Source organism: Podarcis erhardii (assembly GCF_964252035.2).
Source record: "Podarcis erhardii genome assembly, chromosome: 16".
In the NCBI taxonomy this organism is placed as follows: Eukaryota; Metazoa; Chordata; class Lepidosauria; order Squamata; family Lacertidae; genus Podarcis; species Podarcis erhardii.
The window spans coordinates 17,013,959-17,032,210 of NC_138514.1; the positions used below are offsets into that span (position 1 = coordinate 17,013,959).

Consider the following 18,252-nt stretch of genomic DNA (forward strand, 5'->3'; position numbering starts at 1 on the left):
AGGTCTACAGGTATAGGCTGGTAAACAAATAAAATTAATTATATATCTGTTTGGCCCCTACTGTTTCTGATGGATTTCTCTGGCTAAAGAGATCGAAGCAAACATATACTGGAGAGAAGGGAAACACCTCAGATTAGTTAGGAGGCTTTTGCTAAGTGAGAATGGTATGGGGGGCAGTGAAAGTCCACTCTTATTGAGTTAAGTGTTTGTAGCAGGATGTGGAGACTGGCCGGCAGCTCAGGATCTTTCCATCATTTCAGATCTCGGTGGAAACTGGATCCTTCCACCTCCCTCCTCATGACTGCTAATGGTTTAAAGCTGTGAGCTGGGGGGGGGGAGGGATGTGGAAAGCATGCCCCAGAGTGCATGTTAAATTGATATTGCCAGAGTCAGTCGTGTGAGCCAAGAAGTACAAGGAAGGCGATGAAGAGACTGTTCACATTCCACAGCTATTTGCTAAGCGGCTAATTTAGCGCTTTCGCATCATGTATCAGACAGGAAAAAGAACAGTTTCCCTAAAGAACACGGAAAAGAAATTAAAATTTATTTTGTTTTAAAGGAACAAATTTTCTGCAATAATGGCTCTTTCCAGACTTCCTTAGTTTTCCAGTAGGTAAAAGTTATATTGCTGAACCAAACTTTCGGGGGGGGGGGGCTAGCCACTGACACATCCCCCAAAAGAAGAGTACAGTGGTACTTCGGGTTACAGACGCTTCAGGTTACAGACACTTCAGGTTACAGACACTTCAGGTTACAGACTCTGCTAACCCAGAATAGTACCTGGGTTAAGAACTTTGCTTCAGGATGAGAACTGAAATTGCGCGCCGGCGGCGGTGGCAGCAGGAGGCCCCATTAGCTAAAGTGGTGTCTCAGGTTAAGAACAGTTTCAGGTCAAGAACGAACCTCCAGAACGAATTAAGTTCTTAACCCGAGGTACCACTGTATACATTTGTGCAGAATTGGCATATGTTCCTATGTATAGGTGCACATTTTTGAACTAATTACCAGAATTTTAATAGGAATAACAGTGCATCGCATCAGAGTGGAGGATAAAACTATCCATGGCTACTAGCCGTGATGGCTGCATTCTGCATCCACAGTCAGAGGCAGTAAATGCTGAATACAAACTGATGGAAACCACAGGTGGGCTCTTGTGATGGGGTTCTGCTTGAAGATCTCCCAAAGGCACCTGGGTGGCCACAGAGAGAAGAGGATGCTGGAGTGAGGATGCCACCGGCCTGATCATACAGGCTCTTCTTATAGCAACAACCCATCAAGCTCCCACCCCCACCACAAAGAAACCCCACTGACTTTGCTGAAGGCCCACACAACAAGCTCATGGGAGGAGACAAAGTATGAGCCCTGACCTCCATGAATCAAGATTTTAACCACCGGACAACACTGACTCTTACACAGGCATGATGCCTATGCCCTGAGGTGCTATTCTGAACTGGAATCTGCTGGGGACAAATAAATAAATAAAACCAAAACAAAGGTGACTCTGTGGTGATGGTTGTTCTTAAGCGACTGTAAGAAGGAAGGGTTGGAGTGGTTTAAGAGAGTCTGTTGATGGATCTCTGGAAAAACTGCAATACAGTGGTACCTCAGGTTAAGTACTTAATTCGTTCTAGAGGTCCGTTCTTAACCTGAAACTGTTCTTAACCTGAAGCACCACTTTAGCTAATGGGGCCTCTTGCCACCGCCACGCCGCCAGAGCACGATTTCTGTTCTCATCCTGAAGCAAAGTTTTTAACCTGAGGTACTATTTCTGGGTTAGCGGAGTCTGTAACCTGAAGCATATGTAACCTGAAGCGTGTGTAACCCGAGGTACCACTGTAGAGTGGCATGACATGGGTTTCTGATTCCAAATTGCTTAAAAACAGAAAACAACAAGACAACTTTTCCTGCTAAATTAGACTTCTGGGAAATGGAGATATGCTTTGTAAATAAGGGTAGTTGGAGCAGATGTGTGAGTCTGGGGAGTTGGGTGTTTTTTTAATGTAGTTATTGTTGTACAATCAGAAGAAACCATACAGATTAACATTCTTTATGTATATTTTCCTGGTTTAAAAGTAATGCATGCCTGCTTCAAAATCCAAACAGAATGGAGTGCGGGGGCAGCTAATTCAGTCCCTTCCCCAGAGATGAGTAGGGTCTAGGCTGATACACATCTTAGACAGATGGTTGGGCATATATGTTGGTGGTACTTTTGCTTTTTTATTTTAAAGATGATTTGGAAGAAAGTGGTGGGGAGTCTCCATTCATACCCTGGATTGTTTTGCAACTGCAGGCAACATTTGCCATCATTATCTATTCCTCATGCAAAGGTGAATGGCAAGTGGCTTGTGTCCATACCTGTAAACTGGTCCAGGAGGGCCAAAAGTAGACAAAGAATCTCTAATTATTCAATACCCATTAGGTCTGATATTGAACTTTTCCCCATTGCTTCTCGAGGGAATGTGCTTAATTACTTCCAGAACTGCCCAGTCATTTGGCACAGCAACTCCTAATAGCATCACAGCCCCAAATACCAGCCTAATTCCATTGGAATGGATTTTAATTATCACTCCTTCTCCTGGTGCTGTTTTTGTCCTTTGTGATAGGTTTTCTTCTACATCCTTTCTTCCACTTTCCAATGTTCCCTAATTTCCTTTTTCCTTTTTCTTTTTTTAAGAGCACCCTCTTGTGATAAAGTATTCTTGGTGACAGGTTCTCCCGCTAGGAAGCATTGCGACAAATTGTCACATTAAAACTGATTGATCAGGCTGGCAGAGCCAAGGAAAATTAATGCTCTTGAAGCCATCGCCAAAAATAAATTCCATCCCCACAAAAATCGCCTTTGTAGCTTGGAGCATTTCACCTGTGGGTCCTTATATCGACATTGTTTTGATTCCACGATTATAGGGAGCTTTTGTGGCTCCTGACAGAAAAATTATCAGCATGGTGGAGCAGTTTATCCCAGGTTTAAATCTCAGCTTAGGTGTGATGCTCATGGAATAGTTTTGGGGGCCTTTCTCCTTTCTGGGCCTAACCTACATTGCAGGGCTGTTGTGATTATTCATTTATTACATTTGTATATTGCCTATCCAAACAAGCTCTCTGGGCTATTTTTACAGTAAACTGCAATTCACAACAACAACAACAACAACAACAACAACAACCACTAAAAATAAAACTAAATAAATTAAAAAAGCAAAACACCCAGCAAAAAAAACCAAACCCCACCCACAGCAAACCCCAAATCAGCCATGAACATAAGAATAGCCCAGCTGGACCAGACCATGGAGTCACCCACATGGCTGTCACAAGCCCGCAAGCAGGACACCACTTCCCCATAACCATCAACTGCTGTTCAGATGCATACTGCCTCTAGTGGTGGAGAGAGAACATTGACACCATGGCTAGTATAAAACACAGCAGCTAAACCAATTAAAACCACTATAAAACACAGCAATTTGGTGCAAAAAAACCCACAACTAGATTGAAATTAAACAGCTTGGGAAAGCAGTCTTCACACAGAAGATTGCGGTGCAGGTGCCAGGTGTGTCTCTTTGGGGAGAGCATTCTTTAAGTGGTAGACTACTACCAAAGAGCACCTCTCCTTTGTTGCAAAGTCATCTTCAAAGAATGCATTGTAATAATCCAATCTGGACCTTGAAACCAGCCATTGGCTTTTCTGCTTTCTGCCTTACCACTGAATAGGATCCAATGTGATGTGAATGCCACACACACACACACACACACACAGGCAAACTGAACTGCCTTGAAACAGAATTAACTTTGCCCTGCTTTCTCCTCCACTAGTGATTTTTCCACGACTCTCTGAATGGTAAAAGCAAATCATATCCTCTTGCATTTCTAAAAACTGTGTTGGATGCCCCCCCCCTTCTCTCCTCAGCCCCATAATCGTGTGCGTGGGTTTCAAGAGCACTTCTTTCTAAAAACGAAAAGTTTAAATAACAGGCACGCTTAGGCAGAGCTGCAAATTCTCTCAGACTTTCAGACTTGGAAAGCGTCCCAGATCCAAAGTCTTTGAGGCTATTCCCCTTGGCAGCTTCGGGGTGAGAGGTTGGATAGATGGAAACAGTGGCATCCGCATGAAGCTTCCTCTGACGCCACCTGGGAAATGCTAAGTTTGGAAACCGAGATCCCACCAAGAGGAGACCACAGAGACTTCAGCAATGCAAACAAAACGTAGGGGTCATCAGTTCATTCCATCACTCAATCACTCTCTCAACATCAGCAGACGGGTATTATCAGTTCCCAGTCTGGACTGTTTTATGTGGGCTGCTTCACATCTCTGCAAGGCCTGAAAAAGCAGAACTCCGAATTCTTTTGTACAATTCTCTGTTGGAGATGAAGTCTGCACCCTTCTGTACCTTGACTTGCTTGCTTATTTAGACTAGGGATAAACTCACCTGTCATTTTTGGTTTCTCTCAGTTTCCCAGCTTAAACTCAAGTCCTCTGCATTACCACAGCAAGTTGAGATTCTTTCTTTTTTTTTAAAGTCCTCAAGAAAATTCATCAGCATTTTCGTGCAAATTTCTCCTAATATAATTTTGTGCTCAGGTTTGCCCAATATAGACATTTTTTGAGCAATTTTCTGTAATACTATGCATTTTTATATGATACTTTCACAATGTAATGTGCTTTCGCCTAATTATATGCATTTTAATGCATACTTTGGAGAACTGCATTGCAAAATTCGGAGAAGTGGACATTTCAAAGCTCTGTTTCTGTCCATGTATTTGTTTGAGAAGTGTGAATTGTGTAGTTTCTCATGAAAATGCAAAGGAAATCTAATTTCTCACCTATCTTTAATTTGGATTTCCTTTGCTAGTATGCATGAGACTTTTATCACCTGAAGCAAATGGTAGATTACTTTTCAGGGGCCCAAGGGGTTAGAGTGGCCATGTCTCCTAATCTACAGAGGGACCCTAGAAGAAAGGCAGAGATAGCATTGGCTGAGAGGAGCAGGTCGTGGAGGGAGAAGAAAGCTCGAATGGGAGACAAGGATAAGCTGGAGAAATCCTCTCCCAGTGCCTGGGGCAGAGAGGAGCTGTGTCCTTTTGGCAGGGAAGGGGTGGAGCAGTGAGGGGCTTTGAAGGCCCGAGGGTCAGGCAGTTGCTATGGAAACTTGCAGGCCAACCAAGGAGGCCTGTGAGGGAATCTCATTAACTTCCACACTGCATTTTAAGGTGCTTTCTTTTCCACATTATCCCTTTAATTGCCCAATTAATAAGCAATAAGGCTATTAAGAGGTTCTCCTCCTGGATCCTCACCAGCCGCAACAGGAAGCAAAAGGTGAACAGCTAAGAAGACAATAGCACTTTCCTGTGGTTTTGGGAAATAATTGTTTTCTATTTCATGGATTTCATTAAAAAATGACCGTCTGAATGTTTGTTTTTGCACGAAATGCCAACTCATGTTGATGTTTCGATGGCATCTGCCGGGATTGCCGTGGAGACATTTTGCATGTTTGAATTTGGGAGAGCTGTTGCTGCTGGGTGGATTCCATTGGGAGATCTGGTGGGTGAGGCTGGCGTCATCTCGGTGTGCATTAGGGTGAAGAACAGAAGTGCCCTTGGCAAGGGAGGAAACGAGTGGCATCTCCCATTCTATTCATAAGAGCATCTTCTGTTTCACTGGGAGCAGCTGTCAAAAGAACCTAAGTATCAAGCCAATGGCCCATCTAGTCCAGCATCATGTTCTCGCTGTGGCCAAGGAGATTCCTCTTTGGGGAAGGACCTGAGTGCAGCAGCACTCTTCCTCTTGTGGCTTCCAGAATCCAGCTACTGGTATTCAGAAGCAAAAGAGCTTGAGGTGCTCCCAGGGCTGGCCCAAGACATTTTGCAGCCTACCTTGGTAGAAGGAAAGATGTTGGGGAAGGCGCATGGAAATCTCTGGCTCTTGCATAGCTAGAATGCAGCCTACTATACAGAGATAAGATTCACATCTATGGATTCTTCCATTTTGCCTCTGGCCCCTCCCACTTGTTCTTTTGGCCAGGGCCCAGGAGTGAATGCAATTTTTTAAAAAAACAAAGACACCATTCCTATCCTGCATACCATTGCATGTTAACTATGAAGCACAATCAAAATCCTAAGCACTGTTGCATGACAACCGTTGAACAACATCAGGCATGAAATGCCATCGTGCATCATCTGTCAAACTGTATCACATATCAGCCAGCATATATTAAAATCCAATATAATAGGATGTCAAATGCAAACATCAAACGGAGGGTGAACATTCCTCTAATACATGCCTGTTGGAGAATATCCGGAGAATATTCTACATCAAAAGGACCAAACGCATTTCATCTTCTATCTGAAGTACAATGGGGCAAAGGATCAGGAACAGCATTACTCTGTGAGATAGACTCAGAACTGAGTTTTCTTTCAAGGTAAGGGAGGCAGCTACAGAAGGGGCAGAACTCAGTGGCAAAGCAAATACTCTGCAGAAAATCCCTGGATCAGTCCATGACACACCCCAACAGAGCTGGGGAAAACTCCTGCCTGAAACCCCATTGAACTGAAAACACAGTGATTCAGTTTCAGCAGGAGTCAGGACTGAGCTTGATGGACCAATGGAAAGACATGCATTTTGAGAATGCAGTCCTATGCATGCCAGAAATTGTTTTTGTTGAGTTCAAGGGATCACGCTTCCAGATAAGTGTGCCTTACAAAAGTAAAGTAACGTAAAGGAGCCGGCGTTTGTCCACAAACAGCTTTGCGAGTCATGTGACCAGCATGACTAAGCCGCTTCTGGCCCAAAGGAACACCGTGATGAGTGTCAGAGCACACAGAAACACCATTTACCTTCCCGCCGCAGCAGTACCTATTTATCTACTTGTGCTGGTGTGTTTTCAAACTGCTAGGTTGGCAGAAGCTGGGACAGAGCAACCAGATTCGAACCGCCAACCTTCCGATCGGCAAGCCCAAGAGGCTCAGTGGTTTAGACCACAGCGCCACCCGCATCCCTTGTGTGTGTCTAGCATCGCAACCTGAGAGTGGTTGTTCATTGGGCCTGGCTGCAGTGTCCCCAGAGTTCCACCAATGGCTCTTCCTCTGGGAAATCCTAGGAAATGCTGGGTGGTAAATATAACATACGATAGGCCATGTTGATCCAAAGCTTCCTTTTTCTAAGGCTGGGGGGAGAGAAGAGTGATCACAGAGGGCAGAAAGTGTCAGGGAGGGGAAACGACATGAAGACATCCATAATGTACAGGCTCCTGCAACCACTGTCCCTTGGGATGCTAGCATTTGTTTTTAAATTATAATAGCACCGGCAACCGTTGTCTTCATGCTGGGGAGAGGGGTTGGAGGGGCAGGGATGCTCTGCTTTCCCCATTCTGAGGCCAAATTCGGTGGGCTGCCTTTAAGCATAACAAGCCGCCTGTCAGAGAGAACTGAATAAATCATTCATGCGTTGCGAAATCTGCAGCTCCCAGAGCCTGAGCAGAGCGAAGCCGAGGTTGAAACAGCAGGAGTGGCATTGATTCAGCCTGGATTTTTGTTGTACAAAACCTCTCCTTACTCATTGTGCGCTGGGGGGGGGGCATTGGTTCAGCCCTTAATATTCTCTTGCATTTAAGGAGGATATTATTCATTTGCCGATTTGGTGCTTTGAAGCAGGGGTAGCTCACCTGCAGCTCTCCAGATATTGCTGGACTCCAAATCCCAGCAGGCAGCATGGCCAGGGGTCAGGGAGGTGATGGGAAGCTGTAGTTCAGTGAATCTGGAGGGAAACAGGCAGTGGGCGCTGGGTTGTTAGGACAAATGGGGCACTTTCTCACCAAGCTCGGTCTGCCCTGAAAGTGAACACCGGAACAGAAAACGAAGCAGCCATTTTTTGATGGCATTTCCCAACATCCCTACCCACAAAGAAGACCTACTCTGCATTCTCAGGGGCCACTCAGTTCTCCAGACAGTGGGCTGCAGAAGCTAGAAGTGCATTTTGGCTGTACAAACGTAGGAACATAAGAAAACCACACAGCCTAGGACTTGCCGATCAGAAGTTCAGTGGTTCAAATCCCCGTGATGGGGTGAGCTCCCGTTGCTCGGTCCCAGCTCCTGCCAACCTAGCAGTTCGAAAGCATGTCAAAGTGCAAGTAGATAAATAGGTACCGCTCCGGCGGGAAGGTAAACGGCGTTTCCATGCGCTGCTCTGGTTCGCCAGAAGCGGCTTAGTCATGCTGGCCACATGACCCGGAAGCTGTATGCCGGCTCCCTTGGCCAATAAAGCGAGAGGAGCGCCGCAACCTCAGAGTCAGTCATGACTGGACCTAATGGTCAGGGGTCCCTTTACCTTTTACTTTTACCTCGGGTCACCAGACGCTTCAGGTTACAGACGCTTCAGGTTACAGACTCTGCTAACCCAGAAATAGTACCTCGGGTTAAGAACTTTGCTTCAGGATGAGAACAGAAATTGTGCTCTGGCGGTGTGGCAGCAGGCCCCATTAGCTAAAGTGGTACCTCAGGTTAAGAACGGTTTCAGGTTAAGAATGGACCTCCAGAACAAATTAAGTTCTTAACCCAAGGTACCACTGTACCGAGTCAGACCACTGGTGTATCTAGCTCAATATCGCCTCTCTGAGCAGCAGCAGCAGCAGCAGCCAATGGTGGCTGAACCACTAGGGCAAACAGCAGTGCCTCAGCCCACCTTCTTACTTACATCCAGTCAAGGAGTGCCTCTGCCTGTTACTGGCTCTGGCGCCACCTACTGTTGGACCTCCCTGCCTTTAGCCCACCAGTCCCATGGAGCACTCAGCCACCCCTGGCAGCAGCTCTCTGAGGTTTTCAGACAGGAGTGTCTCCAAGTCCTACCTGAAGATGCCAAGGATGAAACCTGGGACCTTTTGCATGATGGGCAGATAGTGTATCACAGAGCTACGGTGACCCACTCCTCACAGATGGCCCATGATAGCACAGCTAGGAGGAGGATTTTCCATCAATGGAGCACTGTGTGGTCGTGTAATGAATTTTAGCATTCAGGCAGGATTAGCATTAACAGCAGGCAGAACATTTGATCTTAACCTGTGCAACCAGGTTTGTTTGTATATTTTCTTATGAGCAAAACTGCTCTGGAGGGTCAGACTCGAACCAACGGCTTCCAGTTACAAGAAAGGAGATTCCAATGAAACATCAGGAAAAGCTTTCTGAAAGTAAGAGGTGTTCAGTGGTGGAACAGCCTCCCTTGAGAGGTTGTGGACTCTGGTTCCTTGGAGGTTTTTGAGCAGAGGTTGGATGCCCACCTGTCATGGATGCTTTAGCTGAGATTCCTGCATTCCAGGGGGTTGGACTCCCTTCCAACTATACAATACTATCATTCTATGAAAAAGGAGAACCGGGGTGGTGTCATGGTTAGCGTGTTGCACTAGGGCCTGGGAAAGACCAGAGTTCAAATCACCATAGCTATGAAGCTCATTAGGCAACCTTGAGTCAGCCCCTATCTCTCAGTCTGTCCTACCTTACAGGGTTGTTGTAAGGATAGGGGTGCGGAAGGACCTTGTGCTCCTTGCAAGGAAAGGAGGGGGGACTATAATAACAAGCATAACAAATAAATAAAATGAATAAATAAAACTCTGTGGATGTTTTCATTCTTTTGCCATACTTGGTTAAAATGTGGTAAGGCTGCCAGGAACCAGGCAGAATTCCAGGGGGGGGGGGGCGAGGGAATTGATAGGCTTGCTGCCACCAGCCTTGCCACAGGAACAGATCATTCCCCTTCTGTACTGCCACTCTGCCGCAACTGTGCTCAGCTCGCCTCTAACAAAAGAGAGGCAAATGCCAAGTATGTTTTTAAAATCTTTGCTTGACCTGGTAAGAACTAATCTCCCAGGATCCCTCCATCACCAAGGAAGGTATTTTCACGCCGCACCGACCCTTCCTGCCCGTAGCAACAAATTGAAACATTCTCTGCTTGTCTCCCAGCTATGCTCATCTCTGAAGATGCTGCCTTGTTGCCATGGAAACCAACTTATCAAAGAACTGTGGTGCTCTTACAAGGGAAAGGGGGGAGGAAAGGGGGATTTCATGCCCAGGCAAGTACCCACCAGAAGAGTAAGGAGCTGTGTCAGTTTCTCTGGCACGGTTAGAGTTATGTTCTGCCCCATACTATATAGGGAGGGTCTATCTGTCTAGTTTGAGGATTAGTGCTGAATTGGTCTGAATGTTCTCCACCTAGACCAAAATCTTGAACTCACTCTTGGGGGCCTCCTGTGCATCACTAACAAAGAGAAGGCAGATCTGTATAAAAAATTGCACACAGCGTACAAATTGCCCACAGTGGTTGCTTTCAGACAGCCAAGTTTATACCCTGCTTTCTTTGCACAGAACATAGGAAGAGGTTAGAGGATGACAGCTTTTTACTGAGTTTTCATTCTGATTTGTTTGTGGGGAGGTTAGACAAGGGCCCCATCTGCACTATGCATTTATGCCACTTTAAACTGTCATGGTTTCCTCACCCACCCACTGAAAGAATCAGCCCTTTTGCCAGAATTTCTCCTAATCAGTTTTATGCCTAATGCATATTCTTGCAAAACAATCTCCCCTAATACAGTGCATTTTTGTTACATGCATTTTTATGTGCAATTTAGTGTAGTGTATGCATTTTTGCCCCCCCCCCAAAAAAAAAATTGCCCGGAGAACAGCACTACAAAATTCAGAGAAATGCAAATTTTATAGGATGGCTGCATTTCAGTTGCCACATCGTTTCAGAAAGTGCAAATTAGGTACGTTTGTCTGTAATGTGAACTGAATCAACTTTCTCTCCCGGGGTTAGGCATTGGCAGCATAGAGCCATGTGCAGCCTGCCCTGAGCCCCCTAAGTGAGCTTTCTGCCCGCAGGTGCAATGGAGGATGTTCTCACTAAGAGGCAGCCACCCATCTGGTTGGCTTTAGTACGTGGAAGGGGAGGGGGCCGCCCTGTCTGCCGTCTCAGACAGCAAAGTGTGTCAGGCCTGCTGTGGATAGATATCCCTCTTGTTTGGCTCCTCGAGACAATCTGTTCATTGAACTTTCATTCTGATCTGCTTGCACAAAGTTTATTCAGAGGTCAGTTTATATATGTGGAGGTTAAAAAGGTAAAGTTAAAGGGACCCCTGACCATTGGTCCTTGTGAGAACAGCATGCCAGACAAGATGGGCTATTGGTCTGATCTAGCTGGCTCTTCACATGTTCTTATGTTCTTTTGTCAGGTTGTCCTGGACAGAGAACCTGAGAAGAGGCATCAATCATATCAAAGGCATTGCTGGTCCTGTAAATGTAAAGGTAAAGGGACCACTGACCGTTAGGTCCAGTCACGGACGACTCTGGGGTTGCGGCGCTCATCTTGCTTTACTGGCCGAGGGAGCCAGCGTCCAGCTTCTGGGTCATGTGGCCTGCATGACTAAGCCGCTTCTGGCGAACCAGAGCAGCGCACGGAAATGCCGTTTACCTTCCTGCCAGAGCGGTACCTATTTATCTACTTGCACTTTGACGTGCTTTCGAACTGCTAGGTTGGCAGGAGCAGGGACCGAGCAACGGGAGCTCGCCCTGTGGCAGGGATTCAAACCGTCGACCTTCTGATCAGCAAGTCCTAGGCTCTGTGGTTTTACCCACAGCGCCACCTGTGTCCCAATGTGGAGGTTAGACAACATCATTGAGCTTCCATTCTGATATGTTTGTGAGCATTCGTCTGATTTGTTTGCAATGTGTTGACACATCTTCTCACTTACCACTACTTAAAAAATCGTGAACTGATGTGGAAAAAGTGAGGAACGGAACTTGAGGTTGGAAAAACCGAAAAACTGAGAGAAACCAAAATGGATAGACTTGCCCCTCCTTACTCCTGCTGCCTCACAGCATCTGCCACCTGAGGCAGATGCCTCACTCTGCCTGATGATAGAGCCGGCCTGTGTCAATCTGGTGTGGCTGCTTGGAAACCAAAACTGCCAACCAGGAGCCCTTCGGAAGAGCAGAGCCACTGAAACCGACTCGGACTGCAGCCTTTGCATTTCATGCATAATTCACAGCTCCTCTGTGGCATTTACACCAGCTTGGCTGCCTTTGGAAAGTTCATAAGGGGGAAAGGCTTTGTTGTTGTTTTATTGTCTTTGCACACTCTGGGCTGGGGTCATAAAAGGGTGGCAGGTGAGATATGATGTGTACGGCCCCCAATGTGCAGAAGATCACTGGACCATCTAACTGCTGCTGGCAGTGGGGGGTCAGCACTCTCTGCTGGATGGCGAGGGTGGGGTGGGACAGAGACTTTCAACAGGAGGGGACAGTCATCTTGGCTGGATCAAGAATGTAGGAATATAGGCCAAGTCAGACCCATCATCCATTTAGCTCAGTATTGTCAACACTGACTGGCAGAGGCTCACTATGGGAATCCCCATGACAGGGTGAGCTCCCGTTGCTCGGTCCCAGCTCCTGCCAACCTAGCAGTTTGAAAGCACGTCAAAGTGCAAGTAGATAAATAGGTACCACTCTGGGGGGGGAGAGGTAAATGGTGTTTCCGTGTGCTGCTCTGGTTCGCCAGAAGTGGCTTAGTCATGCTGGCCACATGACCCGGAAGCTGTACACCGGCTCCCTTGGCCTATAAAGTGAGATGAGCGCCGCAACCCCAGAGTTGTCTGCAACTGGACTTAACTCTCAGGAGTCCCCTTTACCTTTACCTATAGCACTTTGGTTTATGGATTAACCCATCCTTCCCTAACCTGACACCTTCTAGAACTTCTACACATCTATCAGCCCCAGCCCTGGGCTGAGGGGAGTTGTAGTCCAAAATATGTTGAGGGCACCAGGTGGGGAAAAGGCTGCACCATCTAGGGGGGAAGGGGACAGGGCCCCCAAAAATGGTCAGTGAAGGAGCCAGGCTCCCTCAAAGTTCTGTGGCGGTCATGCACGCACACCATGGGACTTGCACGTCTCACTTGTGCAAGCCGTGGGGCATCAATGTGCAACTCTGCAGCATGCACAAGTGACATCAGCATGCTGGGGGGCATGTGTGCATGGCATGAGCACACCACGAGTCATGCTGACATCATGCACAGACACTGGTGGGGGCCTGCTGATGTCATGCACACATGGTGCGCTGATGTCACACAACCCTGGCCCCCTCAATCATGGAGGCAATGTGCTATACATGCTGGCACCTGTTGTCTGGCACTTGGCCGGTACTCTGCATCGTAAAACTATCCTTTTTCATTTGTGACAGGAAGTTTAGACAGTTTTGATGCAATAAACTCTTGTGGCGAAGTATAATTCATATCCTTCCAGGTACTGCTCTGGTCTTTAAAATTCCCTCCAGGAGGCAGAAGGGAGAGCCTCGATTTGCTTGACGGTCAGGCCACGAGGCGGCAGAGATTCCCCAAATTGGCATTTATCAGGCCGATTGGCCAGAACGAACCTCATTTGTTCCCACTTTGTCACTTCCTTACCTCAAATCCACCTGGCTTCTCAGATCAACAACCCCCATTAGCCAGAGGATGCTGGGTGACTTCCCTTCTTGTCTGTCTCTGGCACTTTCCCTTCACAGGTGGTTGAGTCCTGATTCTCAGTGCCCTTGTATCTGAGAGAACAAAATGAGAATCGCAGAGCGACAAAAAGGTTTCAGTGTCTTCTTTTTGTAAACATCCTGCTGGAATATACTACAGGAAAGTACCCTCTCCCCCCCACCACCAAATCATCAGGCTCTTAACATCTTGTGCCAGCCTTTGCCAACCTGGTGCCCTCCAGATGTTTGAGACTATAACTCCCATCCTCCCCAGACTACCTCCTGCTAATATTTTCTCTCAATGGGTGTTTGTTTGTTTGTTTGTTTTGTTGTATTTCTATCCCACGTTTTTCTCCAAGGAGCTCAAGGCTGGGCATGTATGGTTCTCCGTCTCCTCATTTAATCCTCACAACAACCTTGTGAGGTAGGTTAGTCTGAAAGGCAGTGTCTGGCCACGCTGCAAGTTTCATAGTCAAGAGGAGATTTGAACCTGGTCTACCAGGTCCTAATCTGACACTCTAAGCACTATGCCACACAGGCTCGGCTCATCTTTGTGGGATTTGTCCCAGAAAGTACTAAAAGTAGTCACTAAATCATGCTGTCCATACCTAGGCCCTGTCTCTGGACTAGGGATGGGGCGCTGGTATTAAATTTACCTCACATTTAAAGATGAATCAAATTCACATACAAAAACTAATTATGTTTTTACTGTGTCCCCGTGTGAACTGGCCCTCAATTGTTAGCACTGGACAGCAGTTTTTCAGTGGTGAGCAAAAGCCACTCTGTACATGCTCAGAGAGGTGCGGTCATCTTTGTTGTGGCTGGACATATTCTAAGGCTCAGCCCTGGCACTGAACATGCTGAGCACTGAGGCGTTCCCATCAGATTAAGCCCCTTGGCTTCTTCTCGTGAGGAGCGCCTGTGCCTTTATCCAATGGGGGAGGGGTAAGCAGTGGGTGATTTTAATATCGCTTCTATTTAACTAAATTAACATATGTGAAATTAGTCATGGGCTTGGGGCCATCTTCTGGGGCAGGTGGTGGCAAGATTTGTGGGGCTGCCACCAGCTGTACCCAAAAGGGTGGGGGCATCAGGAACACGGCATCCATCCTTGCAAATTTTGCGTTATAGGGCCAAGAGTGCAGCTTGAGGTGACATCGCCATCTAGTGGAAGACCCTGACGTTGGCTCTGCCATTTCCACTCCTTCCATCTGGGTACCCAGAGAAAACAAACCGCTACAGCTGCAGCAGACAGAGTTTCTTGTGGTCCTTTCCATATGTGCCTTCTTTGGGCAAGGAGCTTGTGCCTAGTCCCAGGGCCTTCCTGAATCTTGCTTCAGCTAGAGCACCACGGCTGAGCAAGGTTCTGAATCTCGGGACCAAAGATGACACTGTAGATCCGAGCAGGGAACTTCAGGCCTGGGGGCCAAATGCTGGCCTCGAGACCTCCATCCCAAGCCACATCCCCTCTCTGATTCTGCTTCACACCTTCCTTGAGTGTTTCCACCTGGCAAGAATGGGTCCTCAGAGTTTGATAAGGCATCTTGCTTTTCTAGTTTATACAGAAGGGTGTGTGAGCATTTGTAGAAACTAGACTGCTGCTGCTGCTGCTGTTGTTGTTGTTTAGTCATTTAGTCATGTCCAACGCTTCGTGACCCCATGGACCAGAGCACGCCAGGCACTTCTGTCTTCCACTGCCTCCCGCAGTTTGGTCAAACTCATGCTGGTAGCTTCGAGAACACTATCCAACCATCTCGTTCTCTGTCGTCCCCTTCTCCTTGTGCCCTCCATCTTTCCCAACATCAGGGTCTTTTCCAGGAAGTCTTCTCTTCTCATGAGGTGGCCAAAGTATTGGAGCCTCAGCTTCAGGATCTGCCCTTCCAGTGAGCACTCAGGGCTGATTTCCTTAAGAATGGATAGGTTTGATCTTCTTGCAGTCCATGGGACTCTCAAGAGTCTCCTCCAACACCATAATTCAAAAACATCAATTCTTCGGTGATCAGCCTTATTGATGGTCCAGCTCTCACTTCCATACATCACTACTGGGGAAAAGACTGCTGTAGAAAGGTAAAAATTTGCATGTCTTGCTCCACCTACTTTTTCCTCTGGCCCCACCCACCGCTAACATGCTCAGAAGGAAATGCAGCCTTTGGGATGAAGAAGGCCACCCATCTCTCCCCTAGACATGGAATCATTTGCGTATGCAGATGAGCACATGACACTGTCATTTCTGCAAGAATACAGAGGGGAGGGAAGGAACTGACAGATGTTTGTTTTTTTCTCCACCTCCTCCTTGAATTCTCACAACAACCCTGTGAGGTAGACTAGACTGAGAGGCAAAGACTGGCCCAAGGTCATCTAGTGAGCTTCATGGCTGAGTGGGGATTGGAACCTGGTCTAGCCAGGTCCTAGTCTGACATTCTAACCACTATGCCACACAGCTTCAGCTCATCTTTGTGGGGTTTGTCTCAGAAAGAACTAGAAGAAGGTGCTAAATCATGCTGTCTAGACCTAGACCCTGTCTCTGGACTAGGGATGGAGTGCTGGTATTCAACTGACTACACATTTAAAGATCATCAATCAATGTGGGCACGGTCTACCCAAATCCATCGCTTTCTTGCTCTGTTTTTCTCCTTTGCAAATGAGGACAGCCGGAGAGAAACTGCTGTAATTTTCCACTTGCACAGAGAAATGCAGTCTCAGGGGGTGTCACGATTTCTCAATGCCCCTTGTGTATTCTTCCCTGTTTGAACATCTCCCCACCCCCACCCCTACACGTTCCCTTGAGAGCTTCCAAATTAGGCTAACACATCCATTCCCCAGAATCTTTCGCTTCGGTAAACCAGCGTCTCTCTCGTTTCTTTTTAAGCGGTCTCAGGGTGTAAATTAAGACAAAGGAAGCATTGCCTGGCCTTCGTTCATAGGCATCCCAGACTAGGCTGAAATCTGTGCGCAGAGCAGTGCAGAGCTCCCTCTTTCTGACTCTCATTATCTTCTGGTATGTGGCCCAGAGGAGACAGACATTCCAGGTGTCTGGTGGCAATCTGTGAAGTTGACCTGTAGCATAGATTAAATTTATTGCAATTTATTGCCAGACAGAGCTCGCAAAGATCTGTGTCTGGCAGGTGAGTGATGAGGGAGGCTGGTTCTTAGATATTCAAGCCTATTAAGCTCTTTATTTGGGGGCACATGTTAGATTCCCCACTCCTGCTCTTCCTCCTTTCTCTCCTGCTGAGCAAATACAGAAGATCCACTCTTTCTGAAGCAGTTTTGAGCACATTGCCCATTTCTGCCCCCTTTGCCTTGTTGCTATGATCCCTGTTGGTCCATAGTTACGGGGAGACCTGCTACATACCTTTGAACAGAGCCAGCCCAAGACATTTTGCAGCCTGAAGCAAAGGACAAGGAGCTGCCTCTGGCCCCCACCCCAATTTCACATACAAAAGCTGGCTGGACTGGCAGGTGAATCTTGCTTTAATATTGGTAACAGGATTGTGTCCTCCAGTGCCCCTGAGAATAGCAGCTAGCTTAGGGGTTGCAGGAAGGGCCATGAGGCACACACAGCAATTTGCTCCAACACAGGGGAATGGCTGGGAGGAGGGGATATCTGCCTCCTGGAGCCTTCACCTAACTGTCCCCAATGGTAGAGCCGGCCCCATCTATGGAGAAGCAACTGGGTGGTAGGTGTGCAGTACCACAGGTAAAAATGGTACTGTTGCAGGGGAGATGGGGCTTGGCTGCTATGGCAGAAGCAATGCTTTTACAAATGCCCGTGAAGGGTCAATGTTCAGCACCAGAGCATCTGCTTTGCAGGTTCAGTCACCAGCATCTCCTGCTAGGTCTGGGGGAAACTGTGGCCTGAAACCCTGCAGACCTGCTGCCAGTCAGTGTAGATGATATTGAGTGAGAAAGACCAAGCGCCATTTAATTCAGAAAAAGGCAGCTTTCTATATTTCTATTGTGTGGTGCCGGAAGGTACAACACATTAATATCCAAGACCTACTTGCCAATTCCCACTGAGATCCGTGGGACTTGCTTCCGAAGAGAACATGGATATGTATTGTGCAGTTATGGTCTCCTCAACTCAGAAAAGATATTGCACAGTCTGAAAAGTTTTTCTTCCTCTCTCATAACACTAGAGCTCATACACATCCAATGAAACTGAAGGCTGGATGTTAGAAGACTTCTTCATGCAGCACAGAGTTAAACCTTGGAACTCCCTCCCACAGGAGGCAGGGATGGCCACCAACTTAGATGGCTTTTAAAGAGGATGAGACCAAGTCATGAAGGAGAGGGCTATTGATGGCAACTAGCCATGATGGCTATGTTCTGCTTCCACAGTTGGAGAAAGCAGGGGGTACTACGGCACCCCCGCCATCACGTTGCCATCCAAAAGGCGGGTAAGAAGGCACCCAGCTTTGGGAAGAAGGTGTGAGGGCTCTGGCAAGGTCCTAGAGCCCTCCTACTTCCTTCTCAAAGCTAAAAAGGTAAAGGTAAAGGACCCCTGACAGTTAAGTCCAGTCACAGACGACTCTGGGGTTACGGAGCTCATCTCGCTTTACAGGCCGAGGGAGCTGGCATTTGTCCACAGACAGTTTTTCCAGGTCATGTGGTCAGCATGACTAAGCTGCTTCTGGTGAAACCAGAGCAGCGCACGGAAACACTGTTTACCTTCCTGCCAGAGCGGTACCTATTTATCTACTTGCACTTTGACGTGCTTTCGAACTGCTAGGTTGGCAGGAGCAGGGACCGAGCAACGGGAGCTCACC

At 47.3% G+C, this 18,252-nt stretch overlaps 1 protein-coding gene across 1 annotated transcript in view; it reads left to right on the forward strand.

Moving 5' to 3' along the window:
• The first annotated feature begins 236 nt into the window (after positions 1-236).
• The window catches only part of LOC309331899 (6-pyruvoyl tetrahydrobiopterin synthase-like), a 95,797-nt gene continuing 77,781 nt past the window's right edge, over positions 237-18,252 (forward strand). The window contains exon 1 of the mRNA XM_081844484.1: positions 237-240. The gene's annotated coding sequence lies outside the window, so the exon portion shown is untranslated. The remainder of the gene's footprint in view (positions 241-18,252) is intronic.